The sequence below is a fragment of the Equus caballus genome, chromosome 22, assembly GCF_041296265.1.
Source record: "Equus caballus isolate H_3958 breed thoroughbred chromosome 22, TB-T2T, whole genome shotgun sequence".
Taxonomy (NCBI): Eukaryota; Metazoa; Chordata; class Mammalia; order Perissodactyla; family Equidae; genus Equus; species Equus caballus.
The window spans coordinates 10154105-10168797 of record NC_091705.1 but is presented as its reverse complement, the minus strand read 5'-3'; the positions used below and the strand labels follow the sequence as shown (position 1 = coordinate 10168797).

The window sequence follows — 14693 nt, the reverse complement described above, 5'->3', positions numbered from 1 at the left end:
AACATGGCTGTTTTGCTGTAGTGCACCTTTGGTTCAATTAGCAATATGTTCCCTGTCATTCTGGAAACATGGTTTGGCAAGTAGAAATCACCTTTGTGCCGATTTGAAAAAGTGACAGAAGGTGTCCCTTCCTTGGAGCTTGGCTGTGGTGAATGAGTACAGAACACAGTCTGGCCAGAAAAACATGGACTCCATGCAATCCCATTTCTGTCCCCAGACCAGGCAATTTTGTGCAGTGCACATACTGTAGAACCTTATGTGGAGACCCACAGATGACGGCTGGGGTGTGTGTGTGTGTGTGTGTGTGTGTGTGAGTATGGCTGGTTGGGTGTTAAAGGCAGAAAGAATAGGTAGTTTCAAAGCTTCTACACCTAGCTCTCATTAGAACCAGGCAGATGATATAAATGAGTGGCTGGATGAAACGCCACTTGTGTAGTTCTTTAAATCTTCTTGGCCCCAACCCTTACTCCTGCCACTGATGTAGAGACCAGTGTGCATGGGCTTTGACTAGCTTCACACAGGTGCAAGCTGACGGACCTGGATCCGCATCTCACTTCATACCCCAAGGGCTTCTCTAACCCTGTAATTAGCACACCCAGAAATCACTCAGCACTCATATGTGTCTTACTCAGGTTGGACCAATTGAGTAACTGTTAAAATTAATGCCTTTGGGGCTACCCTTGACCAATGAGGCCAGGATTTGCTGGGTAAATGCTCCCTACTTCCATCACCTGTGTGGACTGTTCTGGGACACATTTCAGAAGACTCCTTAAGAAGGCCCTGAGGGACTGAGCACTCATCTCTTTGCAGTGGCGAACTCTGGAACACATCCTTGAGCTAGCTCTCCCTCCTTCCCTGTTTCATCACCTGTCACTTCCCAAATGAGCCACTGTAAGCATTCCTTTGACACTAACTTTTCTTTTAGGGTGACAAAGGCTAAGCTAGTGTGGTCAACAGGCTCTAGCAGGTTACTGACATACATGCCCAGTGTTGACAGATTTGTGATTTTCCAGACAAGCCATAAATATAGAATGTTTGTGTTATCTAATTTTTAAATATTGGTGATTTTTTAAAGCATTTTGCTGGAACATACCTGCACATCAGATTTTGCTCCTGGTGCCAGTTTGTCATCAGCGGGCTATTGGAATGGGAAAAACCCATGTCTGAAATGGATTGTTTCCTGGAACGAAAGCGATGGGTTCCTCCCATGAGGTTAGCCAGACTGTAAGCATCACAAGGACAGAATGCACGGCTGTCCTTTCCTGCACCATCTTCAACGCTCTGTGCAGGGCTTGGCATCCAATAGGCCCTTAATACATCTTGTGTTGAATGAACCAGTACAGGGTACCAGTATTATCAGTGTCAGGCTGGGATGGTGTCCACCTCTTTGCTTCAGAAGAGCCAGCTCTGATGGCCAGACCCTGAAGTATGGGCCACATCACCTGCCTTAATAGACCCCTTCACAATGACGAGGCTGGACTTAACATTGTAAATAGGAAAGAAAAAAGGAGGGGGCTGCTCAGAGCCCAACTCTTGTTTACCTACTCCCTCACCAGCCCTCAGGGACTCTTGACACACCAGCCAGTAAATTATCATTTCTGATAATTCAAATGAACCAAAATTACTGAGTTCTCTGTTCCAAAGTTCTGTGGAGCAGGGTTCCTCAAGCTCCACACTATGCATGTTTGGGGCTGAAGAATTCTTTAGTCTAGGGAGCTGTCTTGTGCATTATTGCAGGATGTGTAGCAGCATGCCTGGCCTCTGCTGCTGCAGGAGATGCCAGTTATCACTTTCTAACCAAAACTGTGCCCAGATGTGGCCAAGTGTCCCCCTGGAGGGGGGAGGCAAATCCCACCTCTCTCCCAACGCACTGGGAGGCACTGCGTACAGAGTAATGCATGGGTGAGAAGCAGAAAAGAGAAAACCCGGATCATGAGGGTAAATTCTGTGGCGCAATCACCTATTGTGATATTTTGCATGTTTGTATGTTTCCCTATCATAGTGAATTAAGTCTCACAAGAGCGAAGTAGGGATTAAAAGTGTGCAATTTAAATACTATTATCTAGTTGACAGAAGATTTGTAACTCCAAGGTTTCATAGGGGTAGACTTGTATTTCCCAGTAAATCTTCCAGAGGGAACTTTAATTGTTGCTCTGGAAAACAAAAGCTTCCTTGGTCTTTTTCTTCTGAATGAACATTAGGTTATAAAAGGTCTTTGAACATCAGTGGTTAAAAACAAAACAAACAAACAAAGAAAGGATTACCATTGTTTGAGGTTAAGCAAAGTTCTCTAAGGAAACAAGATTTTTTTTTTCTTACCTAATATCCATCCAAACCCGTTTACTTTTCACCAGTTTGGAAAGTCCATGAATAGCGTATATACCGTTTCTTCAAAATGTAAGAATTTCTGGCTATTCTCTTATCAGAGATTCCCACACCAATTTAACAGTATGTTACTGGAGCCAATTAATTGGGACCTAAGTAGAATTTTACTTAAGAATAATTTTATTTGTTTGTAAATGATGGAATAGCAATGTTTACTGCCTTCAACTGTTCCATGGCCATGATTAGACTTACGGACATACTCAACTCATATGGCTCTCTTAACCAATGGCTCATTTGCCTCCATTTCAGTGCCCTGAGTATTTATTTATGTATTTATTTTACTATTATTATTTTAAAAATATACCCAAGGAACTCTGCCAGTTGCTGCAGGAGCTTTGGAGGTATCAATAAAAGAAAATGATCTAGCACAGTTGCACAGGGCCTAGCCAATAAGTAGAAGGTGCCAACGTGAGCTCAGAGCCAAGCTCATCAGCTTCCTTTAGTGCTCAGTTTGGAGACAGCCTGGCCTAGATAGGCTGATATCTAAGTGGAAAGCAGGCTCAGAGTAAAGTGCAGCCTGGAGAGCTAGTGAGAATGTTCTCCTGCAAGCTCATCTTTACATGATAATAAAAAAAACTTAATTAAAAGTCACTGGTATTTTCTCTATTTGTTTCCTCTGCAGAAAACTCAAATACCAGACTGTCTGGTTCAAAATTGAACACCTGGCAACCCTAATGATTTGGTTTGCACAGTGTTTCAGGTTGTTTGGCAGATTCGGATATGTGGATACAGTGGGGCTTGGAGTGGGAGAGCCGAGAGAGATTCAAGAGAAAAAGACCTTTCTTTTCATTTTTATATTTCTAATTGGGTTGAAAAATGTTTCATAGGAAAAAGAAATATTTTCACCTACTATTCCATTTTATTATAGGCTTGCCAATCTCTTTTTTCTTACTGTATTTCTACTTCTTGCTTTAAATGCTAATTTCTATAGCTTTAACTCGGTCCATTTACAGTCCATGATCCCTGTCAGATTTGATTTGGGTGTTCTTGACTTAAGGCTTTGTTCTAACTCCAAAAAACAGCCACCATGGTTCCTTCACTGAGATGATCTTAGGATCTGGGGCCATATGACTGAATCACAGCCATGCGACTTCTTAGTTGTGTAGAAAAAGAAATTAACCTCTTTCTGCTTCAGTTTACTCAGACATAAAATGAGGATGATGATAATAATATCTACTTTTTAAAAATTTTGTTGTGAGTGTAAATAGGCCTACCCTTCATTTTGTGGGTTTTAGCGCAAGAGTCCAAATGGAGGCCTTCATATTCTATCTAAATATTTCAAAATTATAAATTACCCTAACAAGCTGTTGAATAAACTGTATCTTGTCCACCTACCTTGATAATTATACCTTCAAAATCTAGTGGTTTGGTTTAAATTTAGAATTCTCAGTCTCCTTAGCGTTGCATGTTAGAATATGGTGGCCCGGGTAGAGCTAGCCCTCATTTCTTACCCTACTGTCCTCTTCCCAAGCCCAGCTCTTTCCAGTAGTGCTAGAGCCTCTCAGGCCATGTGTGCACACCCCAGTCCACACACCCAAGCTATATCCACATCTCCATCAAAAGACAGGCTGAAGCCACTCACACTAGGGCAGGGACTGCCCTTGGGGGAAAGACCTGTGGAAGATGTCTGGAAAGTCCCTGGAAGTAGATTCAAAGCCATTTTGACAGGGAATTCCGGGAACCTGAGAACCCAGAGTATGATCCTCAGGCTGGACATGGGCAGGTGGAGGTCAGCCTGCAGGCAAATTGAGCCAACTGACCCAAATTCAGAGAATCAGGTTGCTGGCAGCCAAGAGGTTTCTGAGAGACTCAAATCCATATGTCAGTCTGAACTATCCAGAGAAGCTGTCAGAGCCGCCCACATTTACTGGAAAACTAGTCAATTTTTGGCCTTCTCTCCACCTAGAAGTACATAGTTTAAAAGTATATCTTCAGTAGCTACTGTGGAAAACAATTTGGTGGTTGCTCAAAAAGTTAAACATAGAATTGTCTTATGATCAAGGAATTTCATTCCTAGGTGTATACCCGCCAAAAAATTGAGCATGTGGACTCCAGCAGATATTTGTACACCAGTGTTAATAGCAGCACTATTCACAATAGCCAAAAGGTGGAAACAATCCAAATGTCCATCGATAGATGAATGGACAAACAAAATATAGTGTATACATACAATGGAATATCATTCAGCCTTAACCAGGAATGAAATTCTAATACATACTAAACATGGATGAACTTTGAGAATATTATGCTAAATGAAATAAGCCAGGCATAAAAGGAGAAACATTGTATGTTTCCACTTATATGAAGTACCTAGAATAAGCAAATTCATAGAGACAGAAAGTAGAATAGGAGTTACAAGGGGCTGTGGGGAGGACGAATGGGAAATTATTGTTTAGTGAGTACAGAGTTTCAGTGTGGGATAATGAAAAAGTTCTGGAAACAGACAGAGGTGATGGCTGCACAACAGTGTGAATGTACTTAATGCCACTGAATTGTACACTTAAGAATGATTAAAATGATAAATTTTATATTATGTATATTTTGCCACAATAAAAAAATTATGCAATATTATCCCTCACACCAAGGTTGGGGAATGAAAACTCAGTCTCTTACTCTCTTTTCCTTGATGAGCTTTCAGCTGCTTTGCACTTTCTCATTCTCTTCTCTTCAGCTGGGCCAGGTTGCATGGTATGAAGAGGAAGGAAAACTGGGAAAAAGTGTAATTTCGGAGAGTCCACTGTCCTGCCAACTGTTCTTCTTGCTCTTTGCCTGGTATAAACTTCGTTCATTTTATCTGCCTGTCACCCAGTTGTTTGGCCTTTCTCTTCATACACTCAGGGTAACCTTGGAACTGAGTTCTAGTACATAAGCTGAAATGAGGTGGTCTACATGTATAATGAGGGTGGCGGTAGTTTGTCCTTTTGATAAAATAACTTGAGATAAGCAAAACATATCCACTGTAACTCTCTGACTTGTGAAATCTGTGGCTTCAGAATCATCATTCATCATTTTCGTCTTCCCAGACACTAATGGAAATTAAAATAAACAAACCTGTCCACATTAAGAAGAGAAAAGATCCTCTACAGTGACAAGTTTCATGCAAATTGTAATACGAATAAAATATCCCCTGTGTTTTTAAACAGGTCATCCATTAAGGGTTCAAGAGACACAAGGGAGTATTGCAGTTAAATGGTGGATAGGCCGTTGTTTAACCAACGTTTCATTAACGAATGAGAGTTCAAACGGCAAATGATAGTCTAACGACATCATTTTATATTTGTGAAGATTAAACAAGACTCATGTTTCCCCCGTTTGGAGGTTTGCAAACTAAATCTGGCACAAAATGTACAGGAAGATAAACTTAAGCGGAACGTAGCCTGTCACAGTGATTGATGGGGTTGGTTTTCACCCAACAATGTTTGAAAATGTAGATATCCTTAAATAAATGATGCTGCGTGAGCCTTGCCAGCCTAGGGAATTAAGAAGACATTACGTTTTGCAGAAGCAATGTAAGCTCTGCTACCAAATTTGACGGTTGTAATTCTATACACTTTCCCTAAAACCTCACAATGTATATGCTCTATAGGAATGTGAGCAGTGTCATCTTTAGAAATGAAGTTTCTGAGGTGTTACAGGTGAGGCAAATCATTCTCCATGCTATGTTCCTGGAGGTTTAGACTGCAAAGTCAGCAGTATCACTTTCTAGAACACTTTAGGAATCCACCTCCACAGCTTTTCTTTTCTTCCCTGCCACCCTCAGTTTATACGGGGCTCTGAAAAGTGACTCAACCTATAGTTGAGAAAATAGTGGGGGATTTGAATTATAGAATACCAGATTTGGAGGTGATTTATTAACAAGACAGAAAAGTATTCTCAAATGGACGTGAATTGTGAAACGTCTTTTTGTCAAAATCAGCAAGTTACAGCTTTGTTTTGTTTGTTTATGTATATTTTAAGGTTTTTAAAAAATGAATACCCACATTCACAGGCACATTATTAATGAAAACAGGATTAAAGAAAACATGATGTTTTATATTGATTTTTATATTGATGTTATTTATATCTTTATATTGATGTTTTAATATGATATTTTATAAGCTACTTTTTCACTTAGAAATTAGTAATATCTTTTGATGTTAACAAAATATCTTTATAATGTATTTAGCAGTTGCAAAGAATGCTCTGCTGTCAATCTACTTTAATGCCCTGTTGGACATTTAAGCCGGTCCTCTCATTCAGATAAATACCACTATGGAGACCATCATGGTAGCCAGATTTTGTTGTATATGCCTAATCATTTAATTAAGGCAAATGTCTTAAGGTAGGATTGCTGGATTAATGTTTCAATAAAATTTTACATCTTTTTGTATGCAGTCACACTCATATCAGCAGGATCCAAGAAGCCCATTTCCTCACTCTTGCCACCGCTGAATACTGTCATTTAAAAAATAAAATTGGTATCAATTTAGTAGGCAAAAATTGACATTACGTGAATATTTTAATTCTAATTTCTTTGATAATTTATGAAGTTAAACACCTTTAAAAGGTTTATCTCGGGGCTGGCCCAGTGGCATAGTGGTTAAGTTCACTCACTCTGCTTCAGCAGCCTTGGGGTTTGTGGGTTCAGATCCCAGGCACAGACCCACACACCACTCGTTAGCCATGCTGTGGCAGCGTCCCTCATACAAAACAGAGGAAGATTGGCACAAATGTTAGCTCAGGGACAATCTTCCTCACCAAAAATGAATAAATAAATAAAAAATAAATGGCTTATCTGACATTTATATATTTCTTTAAAAAATTGACCATTCTAATTAGTATTTATATTTACTTATTTACTTATAGGTCTTTATTTAGTAAAGATGTTAATCTTTTGACTCTCATAATGTGTTTCAAGCACTTTATTCAAGTTTTCTGTTAATTTTGTTTATTTTTTTTCCCTTGGCCTATAGAAATGACATTTTTTGGTGTAATCAATTCTTTATGATTTCTGTTATCTGTAGTGCTATGATTTGCAAGCCATTTCCTGACTCTTTCATCTAGTATGGTTTCATTTTTTGCATTTGTTATCTTTGCTTCCTCTGAAATATATTTGGTGTACCTTATTATGGAGAAAATTTTTATTTTTTTCTCAAATTATTAGTTAATTATATATATATATGTATATGTATATACTCTATATAAATCTCTCTCTCTCTCTCTCTCTCTATATATATATAGAAGTTCACATTCTGATTCATTGGCCTGTCTGTTATTTTTTATTTTTGTAACACAATCAACTAATTTAATTATCTGATTTTTCCAAAGAAACTTATAACTTCTCTGTCAAGTCTCCCCCTGTTAACCCCCCAAAATCAGTTGGAATGGAATTAAATTCTTATAGTGAGGAGAATTGACATCTCTATAATATTGACTTTCCCCACATAGTTTTCCCACGTAGTAACATGGCTTTATCTCTTTATTCAAATCTTTCTTTTTGTGTATATGACCTTAAGGCTTTGTAGTTTTCCTCACTTGTGTCCTGCATATTTTTTTAAAAACTTAGCCTTAGTTATTTTGTAATTTTATTACCTTGTTGATGGAATTATTTTCTCATTATATAGAATGTTACTAATTGTTAAAAATATAGAGTAGGTATGAACTAATTTTTCGAACTACAGAGTAGATACAAATTTGCGATCAAACTTGGGCGTGTAAGAAATATCCTTATTTCTTTATTGTCGTTAAATCAAATTTGATCTTGCCTCAAGCTCTTCACCCACTCCTTGCCCATCACTCTGCACTGTCAGGAAAATCAATCCCAATTGTTATAAACTTCCTGTCCCTCTCTAGGGTCACTGAGACTCTTACCTGTACATAGAAAATGGGACAAAGCTTTACTCCATCCTGGAGGCTGCTGAGATGGTCCGTGTCAGACCCTCCTGGCCCCAGGAACACATGGCCAGTTCTGCTATGCTCATGCCAAGGCCAGAGGGCCTTTAACTAGGCTGAGAGGTTCTGTTCCAAAGGTTGATCCTGTTTCAACCATTTTTTCACCTCCCTGGGGCCCTGCCAGGGCATCTAGGGATTTGCAAAGTCTTCCCTTCCTAGCTATGGGGATTTTCCTCTCTTGCACTGCCAGCCTTGCTCCCTCTTTTCTTCTTGGAATAATTCTTTTTAGGATAGCAGGCTTCAGTGAAAACAAAGCCAGACAGGCCAGCTGTCTGCAGGCAACTTCTGCTGTCATATAGTAACACCCAAGTCTGAGGCAAGAGGAATGGAGAATTAATAGGCTTTCTATTCCATACAGAGGAATAGAGGAGTGAGAAATGGAGGGAAAATAAAGCACAGATAAATACTTCAATGACTTTTCATGACCTATGTGTATGAGTTTTTATGTGTATTTAAAACTAGTCAACGTACTGGTCTCTTATTCGTTCTAATAGATTTATTTTCTTTTTAGTTAGAACTTTCTTCTCAAAAATGATGCTGGGAATAATATGTTTTTTCTTGCATTTTCAAATGTGATCCATCTTTTTGGATCAGTATTATCTCTGGAAAGACAACTAGTAAGTCTTGATTGATGATGCTTTTATATAACCAGTAGATAATCAATGATTTCAGTAGACTATGTTGACTATCTACTCCTGCTTTGTCCACTTCAGGGATTCTCAGTGTGTCCCCAGATCAACATCATCAGCATCACCAGGAACTTGCCAAAAATGCAAATCACTGGGCCCCACTCCAGACCTACAGAATCAGACACTCTGGAATGGGGCCCAGTAATCTATATTTTAATAAGCCCTGCAGGTGAATCTGATATACAACAAAGTTTGAGAACCAGTGCTCTACATTATAAGCAGGACCTGTCTAGCTCATGGGATCTGTGCCCACTGTGGTTTAGGATAAGGTTATCTCAACAATATATTAAGGTCAGTGTTGAACTGCACAAAATTTAGTACCCAAATTTGTATCTTTAGAGAAACATCCAGTTATTGACAACTGATTCCAGAATTTGATAGATAGAAAAGCAAGTGAAATTCAGTTAGCACTAACTGTACCAAAAGTGTGAGCCTCAAAAAGCCAAAGCTTCTCTTCTTTGTCACTAATTATAAATATCAAAGTTTCCTGCTTACTTACATGTTGTTTGCCCTCTGAAGCTTTCTGATATTGTGCTGCATTATAGTACTGGAAATAACATCCATCAATTTTCTAATCCAAGTCAATTACTGCTTTGAAAAGATAACTTATTTAGGGGCTCAGGCCCTTAAAAGGAACATGAGCAAAATGGATGATTTCAGTAGATATTAGTGAAAGATCCTCCAAAGCCATAGTTTCCTCAAATTCTTTTCTTGAAACATTGCTGCAAAAATAATGAATGTGGAGAATTAGTGTAGAGTTTTCTTATTTGGCATTTTAAAGTGAAACTGCTCACCCAGAACAAATATTACCATTCACACCCTCAGCTGAACCTTTGTAATTCAGCTCTCTAGGATGATGCTTCTGCCAAGACTATCATATGTAAATTTTTTAAAACACGCTGGCCTTTTAGTCAGTGTGTTGAAGACAGAATCTAAAAGAGGAAAAAATGAAAAAGAAATGATTACCCTTCTTTTGGTCTCTTTCTCCTTCCTTGATACTACCCCCTGCCTTTGTTTTTAACTGTTTTAATTTTTTTTTTTTTGAGCTAGACTTAATAACAATCCAGGCTGCAAATTTTGGCCTTACCGTGTATTAATAATATGATCATCTGTTAATTAGTTTCCTCATCTATAAAATGGAAATGGTAACCCCTACCTCACAGGTTATCAAGAGTAGTAAATGAGATAACGTATATAAAGTGCTTAGAATATTTGCCACCCAGTTAGTAACATATTATTGGGACATAAAAAAATCTTATGTTTTCCCACTCTCCGATCATTTACTAATTCTTTGGTGTGATTGGAAGTAGAAATATTAAGATTTCAAACCACATTTATATCTCTAGATAAGTTTTACTTCAAAATTAGGTTTTGTGTTGTCAATCTACAAAAGCAGAAACCAGTTTAAGAGGCAAAGCCTTTATTTGGGATCAAAGAATTGCAATTCAGGGAGAACAGATTCAGGCAGAAACCCAAACAATGTCCCATTTACTGGAGAGGGGCTCAGAGTTTTATGAGAAAAAGAGAGGAAGATGAGGTGAATTGTATTAAAGAAGAGTTCATTGGTACCAGATGAAGTAAGGCTAGGTTTGTGCTTCATAGATTGGCTTGAGATTTGGTCATCATGCAAAAGGCTGGGCTTTTACTGCATTGATTGGTTAGGGATATGCTTATTAGGAAAGTTCAATTTCACCAGTCCTTACAAACAGGATATTCTTGTCCTTACTGACTTCTTGGAATGTTGGTGGTTTGGTCCAGTTTGGAAGATAAAGAAAACAAGATGTGCGAGTCAACTCCTCTGAAATGGCTGCTCCAGCTCTATTTTAATATGGCTCCACTCATGTCATCTTTAACAATATGTAATTGGCTTCTATTTCCAACCATTTCAAGAAAAGAATATATCATAAAATCTTATTTATAAAGGAGGAAACAAAGCCTTCTAGTAGTAAATGAGGTTTTATTTACAACCTGGGGATAGCTTCCAATTTATTCATCAAGGAATTCTTTCCCAAAGTCCTTTGAGGTTAGCAGTTTATTTCTCTGTGTTCTGTTCCTCATCTCTGTTATTGATTGTGGACAAGGCAATTGTAAAATATAAGATGAATCTGTAAGGAGTTTCATGAGTGTGAGTGGCCAAAGGCCACTTATCCATGTATGTAACTCTACTGTGGCTGAAGTGAAGAGTTATAACCAGCAAACCCCAGCAGTTCCAGAACACATGTCCTACTTGTTATTTAGGGTTTATGTTCAATGTGGTGGAACCAGCATATGCCTAATAAGGATAAGCTCAGGCTTGGCCAACGTGGAGGCCAGGTGACAGTCCCTAGTTGGCTGGTCGACATCTTTTGATGGAGCTTGGATTGCAGACGGCAGGAGATATACTGACACTGTCTTCTGTGAGTGAATCAGGTGAAATAAATTCCAGGAAACATGGGGTAGAGCTCCATTCATTACTACACGTGTGTGATTCAGTCACACAAATATACAGGCAAAGAATGCCATGAATTAATTAATTAGGTCAACAAATAATTGAGGACCTAGTAAAGGCAAGTCACTTAACAAACCACAGTGCCAGATTTCAAGGGAAGTAGAGGAGAGTGGGAGAGAAGGATGTGACAGACAACTAATCAGAAATTTACCACATGACTTGGTAAGGGTAAGAGACAGAGAAGCACTGAATGAGGAATTAACTAGAGACAATGTATATTTATGTCTAGCATCCCATATCAGATTTTACTTCTACACTACTTTTTTTTTTTTTCAAATCTAGGGGTAATTTTTCCAATGTAACAATGTCACTATCTGAACCTAGTTGTTGTAAAGTTCTGAGTGCTCTTGGTTTCCCAAGAGTTGGATGCCTCCAAGTCCTTGCTGATGCTATTTAGTGTCATTTATTATCCTAAAGTTTCTATAGGAGTCCTCTTGGATATGAAGCATTATCTGTATATGGGGGGAAAACACAAGTCTGTTTGCTGGGAGCTACACAAAGTTATGGTTCTCTCATCGCTTACGAGTGCCCTAATGTAGCCCTCTTCAGCGATACACTTGGCCAGGTCCATTTCTTCCCTCTACTCCCCAAACTCAGCTTACATCTTAGTGATAGTGTTTAATCTGTCACCCTGTTACTGTTCCCCACCCTGTAACCCAATAGTCTAGCCTTTAGCCAGGGGTTTTGCAGAAGGACTATATTTCTGCTGGTGGGGTTGTGCTGAAGTGGGCTACTGGAGTGACCAATTAGGACAAAGGTGAGGGCATGTCTGGTGGGGGCCTTTATCTCCTAGTTCAGCCCCCTGCCATAGATGGCTGCTTTCTCTGCCTTTTCAGATTGCCAACTCCCCATGTAGAGTTTACGTCTCTGTGTTTAAAGTAGTGTTTCTCTGACCCCATCAGAGCATTGACCAGCAGATGGCTTTATTTTCTTTATTACTGAGCAAGCTTTTAGCTGTGCTCAACGTTTTTGGGCTGAACTGTGCATTGTGGCAATTTGTAATATATTTAAGTAACTCTGGAGTTTTGGCTTTTAACACTCTCATCCAATTATGAGGTTCAGGTCTTGAGCTGAACTATGTGTTCTTGGCTGTTGCTCAGCTCCTTGGGTAGAGATCAAATCTGTCAGAAGCACTAATGATTGGTTGAAGTAGATGAAATCTTTCATCTTTTCATTCTTTTGGAACTCACTTTTTGGTAAAAATTCTTGCAATTCATCTAATTTACTGGTATGACTTATATGCATTCTTGACATTGTGATTGGTTTTTACATTTGAGATTTGTTATTGACTCACTTCAGTGAATTATGTGGTTTTAAAAAGGGGAACCTGATAGTGATCTCCATTCAAGGAAGGAAAAAAATCTAGAAATGGGAGCCTTCTTTAATTCTATAATGCTAGAGCCAGAAAGAACATGAAAAATGTTTTGTTATAGCACAGTTCCCAGTCATTGGAGGACATCTCTTGGCCAGAATAATTTTCTCAATAATATTAACGTCTGCTCAATATTGAGCAAAATTCCAAATGCCCACTTTTGGCCATTTCCAACTTTAGACAAACACCTACCTCTAGATTTTTTTTAAGGATATCACTTCTAGATTTTGCATATTTTTCTTTCTTTTTTCAGATTTGTTACCATATCCTTCTTACCACTGACTAATTAATTTCTATATCATTAATTCTTTGAGGTTTAATATTGAAATGTTCCAATTCACTTTTCAATATTACGCAATATATAATTTAACATAGAGATCTTTTGGCGCCATAGACTGAAACCGGTCTTCAAAAGATAGAAAAACATATAGTACTGAGCCATATTGTGCATGCCAAGCAGGATTTCAGGAAGCTGGAAAGCTTGAAACAATTCAGGGACAAGAGGGTTGATGGAAGGATTTCAGAACAGTTTGCAGACTCAAATTATGAGTAATAAATATGTGATTCCTGGTCTTAGACTCTACTGGTGAAAAAAAAAATAAAAAACAAGGAAGTGTCCTTGGGGTATAAATTACTCCATGACAAATAGAAAGTGAAATTCTATAGGTTATTTTCATAACCTATCTTCCAGAGAATTTGCTGACTGCTGAAAAAGAGGGAAAAATTCAGATGAAATGTATAAATTCCAACAGTTTCTAAAATACCCAACAAAGTCAGGAAAAACGGCTAACCTCATTCTGTAAGAAAGGAAGGCTGAATTTGTTTGGAAGAATCAGTTATACAAAAATAGAAGCTTTCTCATTTATGGAATGCTCATTCATTTCCAATATGCTTACACCTGATCACTTTTGGCATCCTACAATGGAATGGGACCTTAGTATTCAGCTAGGGCCTGACCCCTACCCCTCACATTTTATGACAAGAGTATTGGGGCCAAGCAGGGAAGAAGCATCTCATGCTGTATTCCACAATGAATTATCGCCACTCCAGGACCAGAATCTGAATCATCTCAGTATAGTCATCTTTCCTCCACACATCCCTGCCTCAGGATTGTGGATGAACCAGGAAGGTCCCTGTCTCAGCACTCATCAATAGAAGCTCAGTGAGGCCATAGTTATATAGAATAGAAGCAGGATATCCCAGTGATCAACTCTGCTTACATGTCCCCAACAGGATGGTAGAATTGGCAGACAGGAAGCATACATTATACCTTGCACATTTAAAGCCAGACCTTACTGAAGGGAACTAGAGAATATAGATGAGTGGTGACTGCTTTATTTTTCTACGACACTATTCTTTTTGGGGTCTTAATTCTGCAGACATGTCACAAAACTTTAAGCTCAATTTTTTGGCCATTCCTTTCCCCTTCCCTGGGTTCTATCAGTGGTCCTGGAAGCTTTTTTTGAGTCAGGGTATGGGTAGAAGGAGGGCTTGCCTTTTCTTTGGTCCTAAATCTACCTTGGTGCTTTCATCATTCCAGGGTACATGGCCCTTCAGGTCTAGCAAATCTCCTAGCTGCTTTGGTGCCTTGCTTAGGGCACAGCAAGCGTCTAGGATTCCATCTGCCTAGGACCAGAGAATGCACTGAGTTTTGTCTACAGAGGCAAACTATTTAGCCCACAAACTTGTAAGAATCTGGAAGTTTTACTTGGATAATCTAGTTTTCTGGTATGTACGTTGCCTTAATGCTGTACACCCACATTCTCTCTCTGGCACTTGTCTCCTCCTGAGTAGCTCCTTTTGGGAGACTGACATCGGCCTCTCTACT

At 38.8% G+C, this 14693-nt stretch overlaps 1 protein-coding gene across 8 annotated transcripts in view; it reads left to right on the top strand.

The window, feature by feature from the left end:
• Nucleotides 1-14693, top strand: part of MACROD2 (mono-ADP ribosylhydrolase 2) — a 1873143-nt gene that overhangs the window by 918602 nt on the left and 939848 nt on the right. The gene's annotated exons all lie outside the window — the stretch shown is intronic.